This window comes from Triticum aestivum, chromosome 7D, assembly GCF_018294505.1.
Source record: "Triticum aestivum cultivar Chinese Spring chromosome 7D, IWGSC CS RefSeq v2.1, whole genome shotgun sequence".
In the NCBI taxonomy this organism is placed as follows: Eukaryota; Viridiplantae; Streptophyta; class Magnoliopsida; order Poales; family Poaceae; genus Triticum; species Triticum aestivum.
In genome coordinates this window covers 575,465,010-575,478,036 of record NC_057814.1, presented here as the reverse complement: position 1 = coordinate 575,478,036, position 13,027 = coordinate 575,465,010, and the positions used below count along the sequence as shown (strand labels likewise).

Here is a 13,027-nt window from a genome sequence, read left to right as displayed (position 1 = left end):
TGCAAAGGGTGCAAAGACCATAATTTTCCTAGCCCCTCTCTTCCAAAATATCGATGGTCCAAATCCGATCTTGCAAAGCCAACCAAGCGAAGAACTTGGCTTTTGGAGGTCCCAAGCCTTTCAAATCATGCGGTCCAGAGGAGATAGTACAATGCCTAAGAACTGAGCCTTGTAAGATGTGGCTGCAGAGTAAACACCATCTTTGGAGTGCTTCCACACCATTTCGTCCTCGGTGTGCACATCAAGGTGGGGTAGTCATGCAAGAGCATCCAAAGAGTGAAGAACTCATGGATGTGGTCAGCGGTGATAACTGTGGAGGGGTTGATCCTTAAAATTCAAGCATTGTCCTTAAGGGCCTCGCACACCTTCCAACCTTTTCTCCTTTAGGCCTCAAAAATTAGAGGGGCGGATGTCCTTAGGCTTTTGCTGAAGCAGCCAAGCGGGGTCCCAGAAATGTGTTTTCGAGGCGTCTCCAACAGTGATGATGGTGAAAGCATAAAAATAAAAAATCAAGATCATTTTCATGTGCATTATGATGACTACACATATGACGACTGCACACATGATGACTTTGCTAGGGTTAGTCTTAGCTTAGCTTGCCAGCTCCCTATGTCGGTTGTGTGCTGTTGGAAATGTCGCCAATGGACATGTGTCAATTTTTTAATTTTTTTTATCAAAGGGGTTTCCCCCCGCCCCATTTTATTAAAAACGGAGCAAAGCGCGAGTCAACAGAGACTGTTACAAGCTATCGGGCCTCCCCGAGGTGGCAGACCAGAGTAAATGGAAAGCAGGAAAAACTACGGCCTAAAAAGTTTAAATTCGCAGACACAACTACAGAAAAATGCCGAAATGAAAAAGCGTCTACTGTCAAACAGACACACTATAGCCCTCGATGGACATGTGTCAATCTGTGTACCATTTCAGTTTCTAGCTTTTTTTTCTTCTTCTGAACGTAATGCGACCTAGGAACCGGGAGGCTGCCTTTGGCTGGAATCCTGGAACTGTATCACGCTGGTTTCGTGGCTGCCACCGCATTCATCATCCGAGAAAAAGAAGTGAAACAAAACCAATGTATGCATGGTTGTGTTTATTCGAGCGTTTCTTTTAGCTGTTGCGGTTCGTGTTTATTCGGGCGTTGGATCCCCTGTTCAATGCGGAACCATCAACGCACGCATGCAGTAATCCTTTCGGCAGTTTCGGTCATTCGTCGGGTCGGTGCCAATGTATATAAACCGGTCGAGCAAGTCGATCTCAGTCAGTGTGATCTCGAGCTTTCGACTGACAACAGACAGTTTCGAGGCGCCGGTCGGAGGGGAAACCAATGGCTTGCGCCGTCCTGGTCGCCGCGCTCGTCCTCTGCGCCGCCGCCGCCCTGGCGCACGCCGGCCGCGTCATACCAGAGGAGGAGCAGGAGCCCCGCGTCCTCGAGGCTGCGTCCTGGCTGGAGCCGCCGGCCGAGGCTCCGTCGCCGTACGCCGGTGGCGTGCAACTGAGAGACAGCGGTAGCACCGGAGGGTACGTCGTCGACGTGCTGTGGTTCGTGATCAAGTGGGCCAAAGACGTCTGTGCGGCCGCCGGCAGACACAAGGTTCAATGAAGCTGGCCGCCGGCATTCGTCCTAGCTGCGTCCGTCGTGCTCCCTGGTCGCCTCCTCTGTCCCTAGAACGGAGTAAGAACGTAATAACGCTGCACGCATATAATGCGTCCATGTCATCTGTCGGTGGAGATTCAACAATAAGAGGATGATACTTCCCACTCTGTTCCCGCTCTGGTTTATGTAGTTTGCTCACGTTGTAGTACGTTGTGACCATGAGATGGGATGCTGTTCGTGCAGTCTTCTGAAATTTCACCCCGCTTACGCAACAGGACTTCCGACATATGTCGATGATGCGCTTCTCTCTGTTCCTCTTGTTCTGCGATGCAAGTTTTTTTTTTCGAGTCTGTTCTGCGCGTTGGGCTGCCCCATTGCTCAGCAGGGCGGGAGCAATGGGCTTTATGTCCGGGCCTAATGGGCCAGCATCGAGAAAGCCCACCTCCCAGCTGCAGTTAGACCCCGTCGAGACGCTTCGAGAGACTGCTTCTCGTGGTAGAGACGGACGGATTCCGCAATCGCCTCTCCTGCCGGAGTGCCGGTACGTTCAGGTCTGTATCCTTTCTCCCATCTATAAATTCCCCCAGACGCATCGACCCCGCTTTCAACGAATCCACTCGCCAGCTGATTCCGATCGAGAAAAAAGAAAATCCTCCACCGCAACACAGCGATCGATCTTTAGCTCGCGCGATCCGTCCCGTCCCCTCCGTCAAGGTATGCGCGCGCCACCGATTCCTTGTTCCCCCGATCTATCTATCTGTTGACGTTGTGAGATTGATTGAGGTGCTTTCGTGTCAGGCCCTGAACCGCGGACGTACTGAAGATCGACACCAACTTTGTTTTCAGACAAGCAACGGCTGAGATGGCAAGATGGCGTTTCAAGCGATCTAACGGCTCGGATGTATCCTCGCCGGTCTCCAGTAGTTTTAAACCGTTTACTGTATTGTAACCGTTAAGTGACTGTCGGTGAATACAACTGAGCTGGAAAGGTTATATGTAGCGTGCGTCGCGTGAAGGAGGGCAAGTCATTATTTCCCCAAATTCCTTAGCATAGGTAGAAACCCTAGGAGCCCAGTTTCATGGCGTATGCATCGGTCCTGGAGGACCTAAAGGTCCAAATGAAGCTATGGTTCTCAAGATGTGAGGTTATTGCATGTAGAAGAAAGGCCAACTGTGCGGCGCATGAACTGGCCAAACTTGGTTATGATTGTAATGTGAATGAACCCACTGTGTGGGAGGCTAATGTCCTGCCTTCTGTGGCAGGTCCTGTACTAGGCGATTTGCCTAACCTGGTTGAGTAATAAAGCAATTGCTTTGACCCTCAAAAAAAAGGTAGAAACCCTAGTTCATCTTGTAAGGCGGGGTATCTAGGCTCCGATCCCCAAAATTGTATCCGCACAGAACCTCAAATTCCCCTGATCCAATGAAATTCAGATAGATCGGTGCAATTCCTGCGTTCCGGTCCTCACAAAGGTATCAGAAGCTAGTCAATTTTCGGCATCGACGAAGCAGGGCGGCGGATCAAGCAGAGGAGAACGAGGGGTTGGGTTCTCCCGTAAAATCCCTCCCGTCCCTCCCTGTTTGCGGTGGCGGTGGTGACGTCTGTGGAGGCGAACACGGTGGCGGCGAACATTCGGGCATAGATCGACGAGTCCGGGAAGGTTGTGGGGAGATATTCTTCTCGTGGTAAAATTCATGTCCCTTACGACGATCCGTGTGCTTTTGGCGGCGTAAAATTCGGGGCGATTCTGCAGGTTGGTTCGCTGTAAAATCCCTGCAGAGCAACGAAGTTACAGGAGGCGAGATCGGGTCAGAGGTCACTGTCTCCACTCTAGATCCGAAGATGGCAGACACGCGTGCTAAGGTCCAGATCACAGTGGACAGATTGGAAAAGGAGGTGGCTGATTTCAGGGAGGAATTAGCGGATATGAAAGGATTGCGAGCCGAAGTACAGCAGTTACGCTCTGACATGGTGACCATGCCATGAGTAGAAGCAAAACTAACAGAGATGAATTCAGAAATTCAGAAAACTCTGAATCTGATACTGCAAAACATGTCCATGAGCCAGGGGAAGGTGGAAGCAGCTACGCCAAATACAACTATTCCAGTGTGTGCAGGGTTAGGCACAGAGATTCCACCTGTGCAGAAGAGTCAGGAGCAACCAGGAGTTACTCAGCCACCAGTGAGCAGAAATCTGCACCAGGAGTTCATGGGACAAGGACAGAATTCGGTCACTAAGATGTCAGGAGTGTCATCAGTACTACCTTCAACACATATGTTCACTGAAAGTACCAAGATACATACTGATAAGCAGCAAGAGCAGATAGCACAAGACAAGTTCAGGTTATCTTCTGCAAACACTAGTGTGGCAGTACAAGCTCATACACTGGGATTTTCAGGCAATAGTGGGTATTTTGCTCCCATAACTGCACCACTGTATAACCCACTCCCTACATATAATCCTATCACAGGTCAGTACATTAACACGACCACAAATGGACCTGTGCAGCCACCAGTTTATCAAGCAGCAGGAAACTTGTATGATGCTCAAAGAAACCAACATGCCACACAGTTGGGAGGCCCTTCTTATTTTGCTGAAGCTGTGCTAAAAGGACCAAGATTAGAAATACCATTGTTCAGTGGGGAGGATCCAATTGGTTGGCAGATTGCTTGTGAGAAATTTTATGATATGTTAGGCACTCCATATGATCAGTGGGTCAACCTTGCTACAGGACATCTGCGAGGAAGAGCATCTAACTGTTGGGAATCGTAGCATAATTTTAAAATTTTCCTACGTTCACCAAGATGCATCTATGGAGTATACTAGCAACGAGGGGAAAAGAGTGCATCTACATACCCTTGTAGATCGCGAGCGGAAGCGTTCCAATGAACGTGGATGACGGAGTCGTACTCGCCGTGATTCAAATCACCGATGACCGAGTGCCGAACGGACGGCACCTCCGCGTTCAACACACGTACGGTGCAGCGACGTCTCCTCCTTCTTGATCCAGCAAGGGGGAAGGAGAGGTTGATGAAGATCCAGCAGCACGACGGCGTGGTGGTGGATGCAGCGGGATGTCGGCAGGGCTTCGCCGAGCTTATACGAGAGAGAGAGGTGTTGCAGGGGAGGAGGGAGGCGCCCAAGGCTGAGATGTTGCTGCCCTCCCTCCCCCCCCCTTTATATAGGCCCCCTAGGAGGGGGGGCGCCGGCCACAACCCATCTAGGGCAAGGGGCGGCGACCAAGGGGGGGAACTTGCCCCCCAAGGCAAGTGGGGCGCCCCCCCACCCTAGGGTTCCCAACCCTAGGCGCAGGGGGAGGCCCATGGGGGGCGCCCCAGCCCACTAGGGGCTGGTTACCCTCCCACTTCAGCCCATGGGGCCCTCCGGGATAGGTGGCCCCACCCGGTGGACCCCCGGGACCCTTCCGGTGGTCCCGATACAATACCGGTAACCCCCGAAACTTTCCCGGTGGCCGAAACTTGACTTCCTATATATAATTCTTCACCTCCGGACCATTCCGGAACCTCTCGTGACGTCCGGGATCTCATCCGGGACTCCGAACAACTTTCGGGTTTCCGCATACACATATCTCTACAACCCTAGCGTCACCGAACCTTAAGTTTGTAGACCCTACGGGTTCGGGAGACATGCAGACATGACCGAGACGCCTCTCCGGTCAATAACCAACAGCGGGATCTGGATACCCATGTTGGCTCCCACATGTTCCACGATGATCTCATCGGATGAACCACGGTGTCGAGGATTCAATCGATCCCGTATGCAATTCCCTTTGTCAATCGGTATGTTACTTGCCCGAGATTCGATCGTCGGTATCCCAATACCTTGTTCAATCTCGTTACCGGCAAGTCTCTTTACTCGTACCGCAATGCATGATCCCGTGACTAACGCCTTAGTCACATAGAGCTCATTATGATGATGCATTACCGAGTGGGCCCAGAGATACCTCTCCGTCACACGGAGTGACAAATCCCAGTCTCGATCCGTGCCAACCCAACAGATACTTTCGGAGATACCCGTAGTGCACCTTTATAGTCACCCAGTTACGTTGTGACGTTTGGCACACCCAAAGCACTCCTACGGTATCCGGGAGTTGCACGATCTCATGGTCTAAGGAAAAGATACTTGACATTGGAAAAGCTCTAGCAAACGAAACTACACGATCTTTTATGTTATGCTTAGGATTGGGTCTTGTCCATCACATCATTCTCCTAATGATGTGATCCCGTTATCAATGACATACAATGTCCATAGTCAGGAAACCATGACTATTTGTTGATCAACGAGCTAGTCAACTAGAGGCTTACTAGGGACACGTTGTGGTCTATGTATTCACACATGTATTACGATTTCCGGACAATACAATTATAGCATGAACAATAGACAATTACCATGAACAAAGAAATATAATAATAATAACCATTTATTATTGCCTCTAGGGCATATTTCCAACACTAACTGGCTGAAAAACATATGTGTTCCTTGGCAAATGATAACTTGGCAACAGTTTTGTCAGATGATTGCAGATAGATTTTCTGAAGCCAGTGTCCATGAAGCTGTGGAGTTATTGAAAAATATACAACAGAGCAGTTCAGTAGCCAACTACATTGATGAGTTTGAACATTGTGTAGCCTTGGTTAAAAGAGACCATCCCTACTTACAAGAAAATTTTCTGCTCAATTGTTTCATTGGAGGTCTGAAACCTGATATTAAACATGAGGTCTGTGGACAGAAACCTACTGGGATTATAGAAGCTTACTGGTATGCAAAGATTTATGAAAAGGCTGCAGCAGCAAGAAAATTACCTGCTCCAGTTGGATATAAACCCAGATCATATTCACAGCCATACAAACAACCTCCTCCTCCACTGCAAGTGCAAGTACCATCTCAAGAGAAGTACACTGTGCCTTTTCCCAAAGATGCAAGGGCATGCTGGTACTGTAGAGAGCCATGGACAAGACATCACAAATGTAAGATTGGAAAAACACTACACATTCTGCAAGAAGTAGATGAGTGAAAGTACAGAGGAAATCACTGCCCAGGAGCAAGTATATCATACAGCTCCTAATACTCCAGATAAGGAAAAAGGGGTTGAAGGAGTTGCATCAAAACCTACACAAGCAATGCATATTTCTGCAAATGCTACAAAAGGGACAACGGGTCCAAACACCTTTTCCTTAATACTGGAAATTGCTGGAAGAAAAGCAACAGCTCTGTTTGACAGTGGTTCCTCAGACACTTTCATGAGTACAGAATTTGCAATCAAAAGTGACTGCTATCAACAACCAATGGCTCCCAGAAAGGTCACAGTAGCAGGAGGAGGAAAACTTCTGTCTACAGCCAAAATCCCTGAAATGAATTTTAAAGTGCAGGGTCACACTTTCCAGAGCAGTTTCAAAGTGCTGGATCTAGTGTCTTATGACATTATATTAGGTGCTGATTGGATATACCAATACAGTCCCATTTGTTTAGATCTAGTGGAGAGATTGTTGATTCTCACTAAGCAGGGACAACCAGTCACTTTGTTTGATTACACAATACCCAAGAAGAAGTGTCTGATTTCAGCAGCTAAATTGGAAAAATTGCTCAAGAAAGGTGTGATGGGTTATATTTTGCAGATACATGAGATGGAATCTGAACATAACAAATAGCACACTCCTCCTCATGTGGCTCTACAACCACTGCTCCAAAAATATGCTGATATTTTTGAAGATTCTCAGAAATTACCTCCCAAGAGACCTTGTGATCACAGAATTGTGTTGCAAGAAGGAGCAAAACCACCAAATCTGAGGCCATACAGAGTTCCTCACTATCAGAAAGCTGCTATGGAAGAAATTATCAAACAGTTAATCAAAAAAGGAGAAATACAAGAAAGTTTTAGTCCTTTTTCTTCTCCTGCAATTATGATTAGAAAGAAAGATGGAGGATGGAGACTGTGTGTGAATTACAGAGAACTAAATGCTATCACAATCAAGAACAAGTTTCCTATGCCCATCATTGAAGATTTGTTGGATGAGTTGTATGGAGCTAAGGTATTCTCCAAACTGGATTTAAGATCTGGGTACCATCAAATCAGAATGTCCACTGCGAATATTCCCAAGACAGCTTTCAAAACACACATGGGGCATTATGAATACACTGTAGTACCTTTTGGGTTATCTGGTGGCCCTGGTACTTTTCAAGGGTTAATGAACAATGTGTGTGAAGAAATCAATGAACCAGAGGAGAAGAAATGTATATTAGTGTTCTTTGATGATATGCTCATTTTCAGCAAATCCTTAAAAGAGCACATTGCCCATTTAGAAAGAACCTTTGCAACCTTGAGAAAGCATGAAATGTATGTGAAAATGTCCAAATGCACCTTTGCAACAAATCAAGTGCATTACTTAGGACATGTGATTTCTGATCAAGGAGTATCCACTGATCCTAGCAAAATTCAGGATGTCATGGATTGGCCAGAACCTAATAATGCCACAAAGTTAAGAGGATTTCTGGGTTTAACAGGATATTACAGAAGGTTTGTGAAGGACTATGGAAAAATCTGTAGACCTCTACATGATATCATGTAGAGGTCTACAGATTTTTCCATAGTCCTTCACAAACCTTTTCTGAGCATATCATGTAGAGGTCTACTAGAAGCACTTAAGAAGTGGAGACATTATGTGTGGGGAAACAAGTTGATCATCAAAACTGATCAGCGGTCTCTAAAATACATGACAACTCAAAGGTTGACAGAAGGTGTTCAACACAAATTGCTCTTGAAATTGTTGGAGTATGATTATTCCATTGAATATAAAAAAGGAAAGGAGAGTGTAGTGGCTAATGCATTGTCCAGGAAGGAGATACTAAAAACAATGCAATGCAATAATGTTACTGTGGTAGTTCCTAAATGGACTGAAGATGTAGCACAAGTTATTTAGGGGATCAGGACAGTGATAAACTACTAAAGAAAGTAGCTGCTGATACTGATCAAAACCCTAAGTTCTCTCTCAACAAAGGACTGCTGAAATACAAAAACAGGATTTATGTAGGAGCAAGCACTGAATTCAGAAAGCAGTTGCTACAGACATTTCATTCATCTGCTTTGGGAGGACATTCTGGTAGTAAAGCTACTTACTACAGATTAAAGAAAGTGTTTTATTGGCCCAACATGAAGAAGCACATAGAGGAATTTGTCAGTCAGTGTCCTGTTTGCCAATTAAACAAGATTGAGCACATTCATCCCCCTGGATTGTTACAACCACTTCCAGTGCCTGATATGGCCTGGGCACACATAACAATGGATTTCATCACCGCATTGCCAAATTCACAGGGAAAAGAGATCATTCTAGTGGTGGTGGACAGACTGACCAAATACTCACATTTCATACCTCTGACACATCCATTCACAGTTCAAACTGTGTTTGAAGCTCTAATGGACAATGTCATCAAATTACATGGTCTGCCTATCTGCATTGTTTCTGACAGAGACACCATTTTCACTAGCAAATTGTATCAAGAATTGTTCCAAGCATTTGGGGTGAAGATCAGATTCAGTACAGCTTCTCACCCTCAAACGGATGGACAGAGAGAGTAAATCAATGTTTAGAAGCATATTTGAGAGGGATGGTGTTCCAAGAACCAAAGAAATGGTTGAAGTGCTGCCGTTAGCTGAATTGTGGTACAATACCAGTTATCATTCTTCCTTGAAATGTACTCCTTTTCAAGCATTATATGGGTACAAACCACCTCAAGTAGGAGAATTTGCTGTTGACACAACCTTGTCTCCAGCAGCAAAATTGACAGTGGCAGGAAGGGAGCAAATGATGCAAAAGCTGAAAGCCAACTTGGAACATGCACAAAACAGGATGAAATATTTTGCAGATAGACACAGAACAGACAGAGCATTTGAGGTGGGAGAAAGGGTATATCTCAAGATCCAGCCATACAGACAGAAGGCATTTGGTCTCAGAGAATCACTGAAACTACGATCAAAGTTCTATGGTCCTTACACAATTTTAGAAAGAGTTGGAGAAGTTGCTTATAAGCTGCAGTTACCAGAGGGCACAAACATCCATCCAGTGTTTCACATCAGCCAGCTCAAGAAACATGTAGGACATCAAGCTGTGCCTCTACCGCACGTTCCACTGGTCACCCGAGAAGGATATGTCAAAACTATTCCTATAGCTGTGCTGGACCGCAGGGTGGTTCAACGCAACAAGAAACCGGTTGGCCAATGCTTAGTACAGTGGGAGAGCCTTGCACCTGATGATGCTACTTGGGAAGACGCAGCCTTCCTCAACAAAACATTCCCAGGTCACAAGCTTTTTCGCCTCGAGGACAAGGCGGTTGTCATGGCGGCGGCATTGTCAGGCCCTGAACCGCGGACGTACTGAAGATCGACACCAACTCTGTTTTCAGACAAGCAACGGCTGAGATGGCAAGATGGCGTTTCAAGCGATCCAACGGCTCGGATGTATCCTCGCCGGTCTCCAGTAGTTTTAAACCGTTTACTGTGTTGTAACCGTTAAGTGACTGTCGGTGAATACAGCGTGAGCTGGAAAGGTTATATGTAGCGTGCGTCGCGTGAAGGAGGGCAAGTCATTATTTCCCCAAATTCCTTAGCATAGGTAGAAACCCTAGTTCATCTTGTAAGGCGGGGTATCTTGGCTCCGATCCCCAAAATTGTATCAGCACAGAACCTCAAATTCCCCTGATCCAAGATTGAGGTGCTTTCGTTGATGCGGCCAACGCGATTAGATAATGAGATTCTTGTCGATTGCTCTACCGTGTCCCAAGTTGTTTCTATGCTGATAGATTGAAAGATAATCGAGGTAGTGTTGAGGACGACTGGACGAGTGAGTGTATCTCGATCAGTTGTACTCGCCATCTAGGGTTTTCAGTAGATTTTGACGGGTTAGTTCTCGGCCTGCTGTTTCACATTCTTGTTTATTGCTGCATTCAGATATTGATCCACGATCTGGCTTTATAATGGATCTGCTGATGTCCAGTCGACTTGTTGCACAAATCTGCTTGATTTTAACTGGAAATATATCTTAACAGAGATTATGGCCTTTTCATTTTTGCTATGCGGTTGTTATTTGTTTATTTGTTAATTCTGAACTGCGGATTTACTATCTTTTTTTAGGACGAATTTACTACTCCCTCCGTCCCATAATATAAGAGTGTTTAGTGTCAAAAACGCTTTTATATTATAAAACAGAGGGAGTATCTTTTACAACCTTGAAGTAAAACCACGACGTTTATTTTGGATGGAGTATTAGATTTGGATTATCTCAGTCTTTCTTGTTGTTTGTTAATTTTAACTGCAGAATAACTATTTGTAACAAGATATATAATTTATCGCAGTCCTTGTTCTATGACTGTTGATCTATTCATACGCACCTAACTTGGTCAACTAAAATGCTCTGTTTGCAATTTTCAACTATGCATGCCTATCACATCATTTAAATTAGTGCCCTTTGTCTCATGGCTTTGCTAATCAATTTATCTATTCATGTAAGCCTCTTCCTTGGTGACTTATCCTGCTTTGTTGTAATTTCCAATTATGCAGATGCAGATCTTCGTGAAGACACTCACAGGCAAGATCATCACGCTTGAGGTCGAGTCCTCTGACACAGTCGACAATGTGAAGGCGATGTTCCAGGATAAGGAGGGTATCCGGGTGGACCAGCAGCGCCTCATCTTTGCTCGCAAGGAGCTTGAGGATGGCCGGACACTTCTTGATTACAATATACAGAGGAAGTCCACCCTCCACCTGGTGCTCAGGCTCAGAGTTGGTATGCAGATCTATGTGATGACACTCACTGGCAAGATCATCATGTTTGAGGTTGAGTCCGACACAATTAGCCCAAGATCCATCATGTTTGAGGTTGAGTCCTCCGACACAATAGATAATGCAAGGCGAAGATCCAGGATAAGGAGGGTGTCCCGCCGGACCAGCAGGGCCTCATCTTTGCTGGCAAGCAACTTGAAGATGGCCGGACCCTGGGCGAATATAACATCCAGAAGGAGTCGACACTCCACCTTGTGCTGAGGCTTATGCAAATCGTCATGAAGACCCTCACCAGCAAGACAATCACCCTTGAGGTTGAGTCTTTTGACACGATTGACAATGTCAAAGCGAAGATCAGGGACAAGGAGTGCATCCCGCCAGACCAGCAGTGGTTGATATTTTCCTGCAAGCAACTTGAGGACCATCACCTTGGAGGTGGAATCGTCGGACACCATTGACAACGTGAAGGCGAATATCCAAGACAAGGAAGGCATCCCCCGGACAGCTCGACGACGGACACACCCTTGCTGATTACAACATTCAGAAGGAGTCTACACTCCACTTGGTGCTCCGCCTTCGTGGCGGCCAGTGAATTTCTTTGGGTTCCCGGAAGTTTGGTTCGCATGTCTGTTGAGCCTGGTGGCCTCTTCGTTCGTCGACGTCGTCTTTTTGGTTACGTGAAGTTTGTGTCATGTGTCGTTTCTGCACCTCTTTATCCGTGTGCAGTTTGTGAGACATCTGATGCTGCCTTTGAGCAGCTGCTTGGTCTATGTTATGAATAAGTTGACCTCAGTCCTCTGGATGTCTGATGACCTGTGTTGTGTTGGTCCTGTGGTCGTTTTTGCTATCAAAGATCGTAACTTCAGATTTGGCGTTTCCACGTTTACTGGTCAGTTCCAAACATCTAATTTATCCAATAGGCGTACCCTGAATTCTTCTTGATACGTGAACATCATCATAGATGTTCAGTTCGTGGCGTTTCCAGTCTGCCACTGAACTTGCCTGTGTTGTTTGCAGGTCTAGACATGCACACCGGCGTCATTTCGTCTGAAATTAAATAAGTTGGGTGATTGTTGTATTGCCAATGTTCAGATCGTCTATATAAAGCCGCTGTTCAGCGAAATCTGCAGATTGCAGGTTTCCTTTTCCTGCTAATAACATGTTGCAGGTTTCCTTTTCCCGCATCAACACTGTCCATCAAAATGAACACCCAAAACATTCGTGGACGCTTTCTCGAAATAGGCTCACGCCCCTGCTTTATATATAATACAAACATCATAGTGCACGGCCGAACGTTACAAGGTAATGAGGAGACTCTCTTACAAAGCAGATCTTTGTGAAGACACTCACCGGCAAGACCATCACTCTCGAGGTTGAGTCTTCCGACACAATTAACAATGTCAAAGCGAAAATCCACGATAAGGAGGGCATACTACCGGACCAGCAGCGCCTCATCTTTGCAGGCAAGCAGTTTGAGGGCGGACGCACCCTTGCTGATTACAACATTCAGAAAGAGTCCACGTTGCACCTGGTAATTCGCCTCTGTGGAGGCATGCAAATCTTTGTGAAGACCTTGACTGGCAAGATCATTACCCTAGATGTTGAGTCTTCTGACACCATTGACAATGTTAAAGCCAGGATC

The 13,027-nt window shown here is 46.3% G+C and overlaps 1 pseudogene; it reads left to right on the top strand.

Moving 5' to 3' along the window:
• LOC123171315 (polyubiquitin-like) overlaps positions 1 to 11,977 on the top strand; it is a 69,370-nt pseudogene extending 57,393 nt beyond the window's left edge.
• The last annotated feature ends 1,050 nt before the right edge of the window (positions 11,978 to 13,027 follow it).